Below are 7,894 nucleotides of genomic sequence, written 5' to 3'. Positions count from 1 at the left end.
CCGGCTCTGCCCAAACATCAGAGCTGGGCTGCTCCCTCCAGCTCTGCTAATGGCTTGGTTCATCCCTTACCTCTAAGGAAACAAAGGTAAAAGCTAGCTGGGGTGCAAAGGGCAAAAAAACAACTTTCACAGAGGGAACGCATTGGTAGAGAGAAGGGGAAGCTGGATCCTTTCCCACTGAGCGCTGCTAAATCCAGGCGACGAGTCAAAAGCCTTGCTCAGAGCCTGGCAACGCTGCACTGCAAGCTTTGGCTCGCTCCATCAGCGAGTGGGCGCTAAGACAGCAGCCTGAGGGACTGGCTGCCCCAAAATGCATCCCCATATGCAGGCCAGGAGGGTACCACCAGGCACGACCCCCCTGGCTAACCCAGCTATGGGTGTTGCAGGGCCAGCAGAGGAGGAGGGGGGTGATGTGCAGTAGTTGAATCGTGATGAATCGATAAATTAGGCTTTTCTTTTTTTTTTGAGCTAATACCTGTAAATCCTAAAAATACCTCTAACAGTCTGGGGGACTCTTTGATAGGTGATTAAAACCCTGGAGCTTCATTTCCTGTATTAGTGGCTTAGTGCAGCAGATCCCTAACGTATGAAGGCAGCTGTATTTCTGATACTGCCCACGGAGACAAGGCAAAATTCGTTTAATCTTTGCGTGCCGTATGAAATCTGGTTTTACTAATGGCTTGGGATTAAGGCTTCTCCCAGGAGAAAGAGAATCATGTCCATAAACGCGGATCTCCGCCTCCCTTCAGCCATTTGCCCTTTGCTTTCCCCGCCCAAGGAGGGAGGGAGGATGCTGCTGTCAGTGTGAGGGTCTGGGCATCTTCACCCATCCCAGTGCGATGTGCCCGCAGCATCACTGGTGTTTGCAGTGACAGGAGGGGAAGCGCACTTTGGAGGAAAAGAGGGGGAAAAATAAAAAGCTATTGTTTTGCTCAACAGTTCCTTACAGATAGAGCTTTTTATAAACAGTGGGGAACTGCAGGCCTTCCACAGGGGAGACAAAAACCACAAGCAAATGGCTCCACAAGACACGGGTTTGAATTGGCACCTGCCCGCTGGGAGTGAGCGAGATGTGGGAGGCAGCTCTCGGGGATGACGGAGGGCAGGCAAGGGACCAGGGTCTTCGGATCAGGCTCTGCGTTTGCACGCAGGCAGGAAAATGGCTCCAGTGCTGAGCTACGGCTTCTGCACACCAGCATTTTCCCAGCTCATTAGCAGTGAGCCTCTCTCCCTGTGGAGCAGCTTTTGCTCCTGAGGGGATGGGGTGGACGGTGAGCAAGGGGGAGCAGTGGCTTCCAGCTGGGTAATCCAGATCTGGTCCACAAGTCCCAAACCCAGGCAGAAAACCCTCCTGCAAACACCTTCCTGCACTTTCTGCAGAAATAAAATGAGCTGGGGGCCTGTCCTGCAGCTATTTCCATCTTGAATGGACTCCTTTTCCAATGTAAAATTGAGGCTGCTCAGCTGCTAATTCATCACCCCAGCCTCGGGATTCCAGGCACCGACGGGGTTGGGTCATTTGTTAGTGTTAATTATCTGCGCGGTGGTGTGAGGTCTGCAGGCCAGATCGCACCTTCAGAGAGGTCTGTACAACATCAGCCAAACAGCTCGGCACTGTGAAAACTGCTCCTGAGTCCTCAAGAGCCTGTAGACGGATGGTCAGGCTCCTGCTCCGGGGCCATACCGCTGGGATTCGTTAGTTACCAGAGCCTGTGATGGTGCCGCTTTTGCACAGTCTCCCTGCCCAGTGGTGACACGTGAGGCTGGGTCTGTGTGCAAGGTCTGGCAGGGTGTATTTCAGCTCCTGAGCTTCCTGCTCAGGCCACAGCTTTTGCACATCAGCTTCCTCTTCTCTCCCAGACACACCTGCAATTCCCGTGAGCACCCACCGAGGATGTGTCTGCACGAAAAGATGCCAGGCTCATGTTAATGGCATTTGTGCCCCTTTGCATAGTTATCAGGGTGGAAGAAGCCATCTCCATTTCCCAGAGCCTGCTGGCCTGATGCTCGCACAGTAAGAAGGGTTTCTCAGCAGGAATCGGCTGTAAATTGCAATGGTCAATGACACTTTCCTACCTAAATGGGTATTTCTGTGTTTCCTGCTGGGGAGCAGCCGCTGTGCTGGAGCAGCAGCAACTGTCGCCAGCCGGCCGGTGGCAGGGGCTTTGCTGTAAAACCTGCAGACAAGTTATCACCTCATCTGCGACGATATTTCAACAAAAACGAAGACCCAGGGCCAGGAGCAGGGTCTGACTCCCAGGTCTGCTGGGGAGAAGCTGCTGGGTGACATTAGAGCCCCCACAGCCACCCTGTGCCAGGGGAAGCCCTTGCACAGGTCAGAAGAACCAAAGAATTAAAACCATAAGGTAGCATTTCTGGAAGCACTAGAGATGTGTGCTGCAGGGGGTGAGTTTTGATGTGCTTGGCAAAGTCACCACCTAACCCAGAGCAGTCCTTGGCAACACAGAGCTTGGTTTCAAAGCCATGCAAGGGCTTGGACATCCTTTCAAAAGTCAGGAGGCAAAAAGCAGAAAAGTAACTTCACTGAAAATGAAGTTGAGCTCTTTTCCATTTGAAAAATAACTGGATTTGGGTGAGAAACTGTGAGCATTTCCCAAGTGAGGCCAGGCACAGGCAGAGAAATGCCCCTGAAGTCTCAGTTACTCCAGATGGTCCCATCCAAGCCCCTTGCTGTGGCTTGGTGAGCAATGGGCACCGACACAGCCAACTTTCCTCCTTCCTGCTCTCACTGCCTCGAAGAAAGTCGTAGAAGCCGGAGGTGGCCCCGTTCCCAGGTACGGAAGAGGCACCGTCAACCCCACACTGTTCCCTGCACCTCCTCTCCTCCCTCCGCCACACCAAGCCGTGCTGGCACGGGGCCGGGGAGGATGCTGCTTGCTCCAAAGCTGGCACTGAACATTGGTTGAGAGCAACAGGTTTTGTACTAATTAAAGAGGAATCAATTAGGCTGCAAGATATTCAGCCACCTGGTGCTTCTGACTATTTTTTCCTCCTCCTTCTCTTTTTCCTTAATGTGCTGCTGCTGCCTCCAGGGAAGCCATGAAAGAAGCAAGACACGTTCCAGTTTCTTGCTTTCTTTTAGATTAAAAAGTGCTGTTGTGAGGAAATCTGTGCAGGCTGACCAATTAAAGTGCTGTACATGTCCCTGAGATCTGCAACCAGCATCTCTTGTGTCATCCATCACTCCCTCCAGCCACCCTCCTGCCTCTCCATCAGTGTGTGTTGCTCGTTCTGGCAGTTGGTTTGTGCTGCATGAAAAAAATAATCTGCAGCGAATAAAGAAAAAGCAGCGAAGGAGGTGTAATAGGATCCCGTGGGAGGCACAAAGGAGTTCTACACACAAGGAAGCCCTTCGGAGACACGGCTGCGCCAGGCTTTCCCCTGCGAGATGGTCCATTAGAGTCTCTCTGTGCTCAATGGCACATTAATCAAGAGGAGTGGAGAGCAGCAGCTGCCCGCCCCGGGCGGCCCCCGGACTTTGCTGGGTGCTGACCTTGAAGAAAATGGTGGAGTCAGCAGGGAGCCCCACGGCAAGCACTGCAAGTGGTGCGGGTGAAAATCGGGCACTGACGTGGTGACAAGCAGCAAGGGAGCAGCAGCCGGCAGCTCTGCCCGGGGCTGCCCAGGATGCCTTTTACCCTCGGGCTGATGCTTATCCCATCTGTGGCTCTGCCCTGGGGACGATTGTGAAATCCCTTCAATTTGTCTGAGCACACGATTTATCTTGCAGATAAATCAGATTTAATATTAAATATGAAAGGGAATAGCAAAGGGCAAAAAGGGGAACCTAGACTTGGGTTGCAATGTAAAGGTCACAGAAGAGAGTATTAATGCCAACTTGGCTGACATGTATTAGGAAGCTCCTTGAATTCTGGCATTAGGGAGGATTCATTAATTTAACTGATTCACTCTCTGGGAACCAACGCATCAGGTGCGCTAATTCAGAGCAGTGACAGTAACCCCCTTCTCCTTGCCGGTCCCCCTCCAAGTACAAGCTCTGAGGTGTGCTGGGTGGCTTGAGGTCTGTCCAGGGTCCCCGTCTGACACCCTGCAGTGATGCTTTGGCCATCACCCAAGAGATGACAGCTTGGTAAGGGAGAGGCTGACGGGACTGGAGCGATGCCAAGGAGAAATGTTGGCATCTGAAGCATGCTTTTTCATGGTGGGAGCGGCCAGTGTTCCCACAACCGCTCTCTGAGCTGAAGGAGCCCCTGACCATCATGGCACCGGGCTGGAGGAGACCACCACAGGGTAGGTCTTGCCAAGCAGAGGCTGTGATGGCTACAAAAACATGATGGATGAGCCTCTTAGCATCCAAGAGCTAAAGTTGAAGGCCGTGCTCACATGGCACCCCCTGCCATGCGGGTGGCTGCGCCGCAGTCTGCCTTCTCCTGCCTATTTCCAAGGGTACCTTTTGTAACAGCCAGAATAAAAACATGCTGCTTCCCACTGCTGCAGCTGCTGTGGGAGTCACCGCGCCGGCTCCTTCGCCTGCTGCAGCTGTGCCAGCCCCACCTGCCTTTCCCTGCTGGGCTCCACGGCAGCTCAGAACCAATAACAAAAGCCACGGGAGCATGCCGTCGTGTCCCTGGAGCACACTGGTGCCCAAGGGGGATAAGCATCGTGGGGACAGAGGTGCCAGGAGATGTGGCAGAGTTCCCCCTTCCCCTCTGCTCCGCACCAGGAGCTCTCGAGATGAGTAATCGCTGCTGACGTCTTGGGAGCACAGACATGGCAGCTGCTGGGCCTGTATCAAAGCTCAGGTTCGCCCCTTCACTGAGTGGCAAGGAGCCTTGAGAAAAAAAGGTTGTGCAATGCTCTGGATAGCTCTGCTGCTTCCCCAGCCAGGAACCAGCCTCTCAGGAGCAGGAGGGGCAAAGCGGGTGAAAAAAAAATCACTTCCTGGGAACCAGCACCTTTCTGCGCTGCCCAGACTGAACCCCCAGGCTCAGGATGGGGCAGTGTCTCCTGTGCGTTACCTGCACCATTCTTATAGCTACAATAAAAATCTACTGGAAGAAAATGAAGTATTTTTTCCCCTCCAAGGGGAACTAAAGGCACTGGAGTTATGGAGATTTTCCATGCCAGTTCCCAGCTGCACGTCTGTGGCCAGACACAAGAGCAAGCAACATCTGGGAGGACGTGGGAACTGACTCGGCCCAATTCCTCGCTCCACATATGAGGAGCCTGGAGCGCTTGATGGGCGCTTCTGCAAGAAGGCCAAAACCTAATTGAACCTCTTGCCTCAGCAGTGCAAAAGCAGAGCTTGCCCCTGGGGTGGAGGGGAGCAGGCACCGGCAAGGCTAATAATACACCACCACTCCCAGGGCTGCCTTCAATTAAAAAATGCAGTCAGCTGATGTAGGAGAGTAACAAAACGTCCCCTTTGCAATCAAGCCATCAGCTTTTATCTCCCTTGTAGGAACAGGCTGCCTTCAAGAGCGAGGAAGTGATATTTTAGAGTGTCTAATAAAGCAGTTTAAAATGAAACTCTGCAGAACAATAGCCTTAGCTGAGAACTGGCATTTGAACAGAAAGTCGGGCGGGGGAGCTGTGCTACAATTTATTTCCTCTCATTTCATTTCATAAGAGGGAAGCAAAACAAAGCAGACACCTGAGGCATCTCCAGCTTGTGCTGGAGATTTAGCAAATGCTGCCATCGCGCGGGGAAGCCTTTGCTCAGCCCCGGGGAAACGGTGGGTTTGGGGGAGCCCCCACGGAAGCAGCGGGGCAGGATGAGCCCCAGCATCCGGCCATGCTGGTGCTGGGTGAGCAAAGGAGCCCCCTCCATCCTCCACCAAAATCTGCGGGAATAACGCAGGTACCCGCATGTAAGCCAGTTATCAGCTGGCAGCTCCTTCTCTCCGGCACAAATTGACTCAGCTTTACGTGGCCACGATGTTGAGAGCTGGAGCTTCTGGTGGTGTGAAGCAGATGCCATGGCTGCATTAACGCCGGGCCTTCGGCAGCTGGTGGCTCTCCCAGTCTCCCAGCCCGTTCCTATGGAAACAGATCAGGAGTCAGCCCAATTTTCCATAAAGAAGGAGAACGAACTCGTATCGATTAAGTGGCTATTTGTTGCATTTAAGGTGTTGCAATTCAAGAAGATACATGGCCCCATAACACCAGCTATAGATTATTTCATGGGCAGGGTACATCACATCAACACAGTGGAGAGCAGCATTGTAACCTTCCCGTTCTGCCTTAAGAGCAGCCAAGATGAATCACATTCACCAAGGCTGGGTTAAAGCGTGAGATGATCACAAGCAATTAAAAGGGGGAGGGGGGGAAGAACAGATTGAGGAGGTGATCATCGTGTGCTCTGCGTGCTGTGGAGTCATTTGTGCTTCAGCGGAGTGGGTGGGAGACACTGCTTATGTAGACTGGTAGTGCCTGACCCCTGGCGTTTGCGGGTCTGCCATGAGCCTCATCCCAGGCAAGGGGAGGTTGCGCTCCCAAATCTTCCTAGGAATGAAGATGTGGCAATTTCAGCTGGCACGAGGGGTCCTTTTTTAGAAAATGAGTCTCCCCATTAGAGTAAAAAAAAAAACAAACCCCACCAAAACCAAACTGTGAAACTCAAGCCCCCAAATCTCAGAATCCAGAAATCATCTGAAAAAAACACCAAGCCCTGAACAACCCTCAGACTCAGCTTTGAAAAAACGTCACTGAACGTGAGCAGCAGCCAAGCCTGGCAATTGTGGGGCCTGACTCACCGTTTCTGCGTGCCTGCAGTGACTCCAGGTTCACTGAAGTGCCTTTGAAAAGCCGCAGGGAAGCAGCCAGGGTGGGTGCTGGGTCCCCAACCAAAGGCACATGCAGCCACCATCTCTTTGGGATGGGCAGAGGTGCTGTTGGAGACCAGGGTCCTCTGAGGAGCCTGTCCTCATGTATTTTGCTCATTCATGGGCAAGTGTAGGCAGACGGCCCCCTAAAATGCATCCAGAACCCATGCCTGTCCCTCCCGGCTCCCCTCTGCATCCACCACCCTGGCAGAAGAGGGGCTGGGGACTCCCAGTCTGATGGTCCTAGATGTAACTATCGCTCACCGGTTGCACTGCAGCAAACAGGTGCTGCCCCGAGCCACCGGCAGCCTCTGAGCCATATGAGCCACTTGCGGTGCTGGTACACCTCCCGCCTGGCACCCAGCGCAGTCACTGCCTCGGTACTCGCATCCCTCTGCCAGATGGTAAATGACACACAACTATTTACATGCAGGCAGCAAAGCAGCAGACAGGAACAATCTGTTCTCTGCCAGTAGTTTTCTAACTCATACCACGATTAGGAGGGGTTTTGCCTGTGGAAGGGAGGATCCGCCGGGACCAGAGGCTGTGTCTGGTTTGGGACAGGGGAGAGGAACATCTCCATCTTCCTGGAAAGGACCGTGGGACAGGGTGGGACATGACTCCAGCCTCAAATGGAGGGCCATTAACAAGAATGTTATTAACATGGGGGTGAGGGGAGTCCCACAGGAAGTGGGGAGCCCATGGAACAAGAAGGAGCCCCATGGGGAAAGGGGAGGCCCATGGGATGGGGGATCCCCACGAAGGATGGGGGGCCCGCAGGAGACAGCAGAGCCCCACCACACATGGAGGGCCCATAGGGAACGGGGGCCCTGCGGGCCATAGGCAGCCCACGGAGGAGGGTGGAAGCCCCGCGGGGCATGGGAAGGCCCACTGGGGACGGCGGAGCTATCGGGGATGGGGGCCCACGGAAGAAGGATGGCACCCCCCGACCCGATAGCCCCCAAACCCGGGGACTCCCTACACCCCGGCGCGGCGCGCAGGGCGCATGCGCAGTAGCGCGGGCACGCTGCTTCGGGCGACCGCTCCCGCGGTGGCGGGCGGTGCCCCGGGATACAGCGGGAGCGACT

General features: G+C 54.1%; 1 long non-coding RNA gene across 1 annotated transcript; it reads right to left on the bottom strand.

The window, feature by feature from the left end:
• Positions 1 to 5,570: 5,570 nt before the first annotated feature.
• LOC138687584 (uncharacterized) lies at positions 5,571 to 7,861 on the bottom strand. Its single transcript, XR_011326739.1, has 2 exons — positions 6,738 to 7,861; positions 5,571 to 6,021 (listed from the first exon to the last, which is right to left on the bottom strand). It is a non-coding gene; the product is annotated as an uncharacterized lncRNA (long non-coding RNA).
• Positions 7,862 to 7,894: the final 33 nt, after the last annotated feature.

This window comes from Haliaeetus albicilla, chromosome 10 (assembly GCF_947461875.1).
Source record: "Haliaeetus albicilla chromosome 10, bHalAlb1.1, whole genome shotgun sequence".
In the NCBI taxonomy this organism is placed as follows: Eukaryota; Metazoa; Chordata; class Aves; order Accipitriformes; family Accipitridae; genus Haliaeetus; species Haliaeetus albicilla.
The sequence above is the reverse complement of the archived record's forward strand: the minus strand, read 5'-3'. Positions and strand labels throughout refer to the sequence as shown.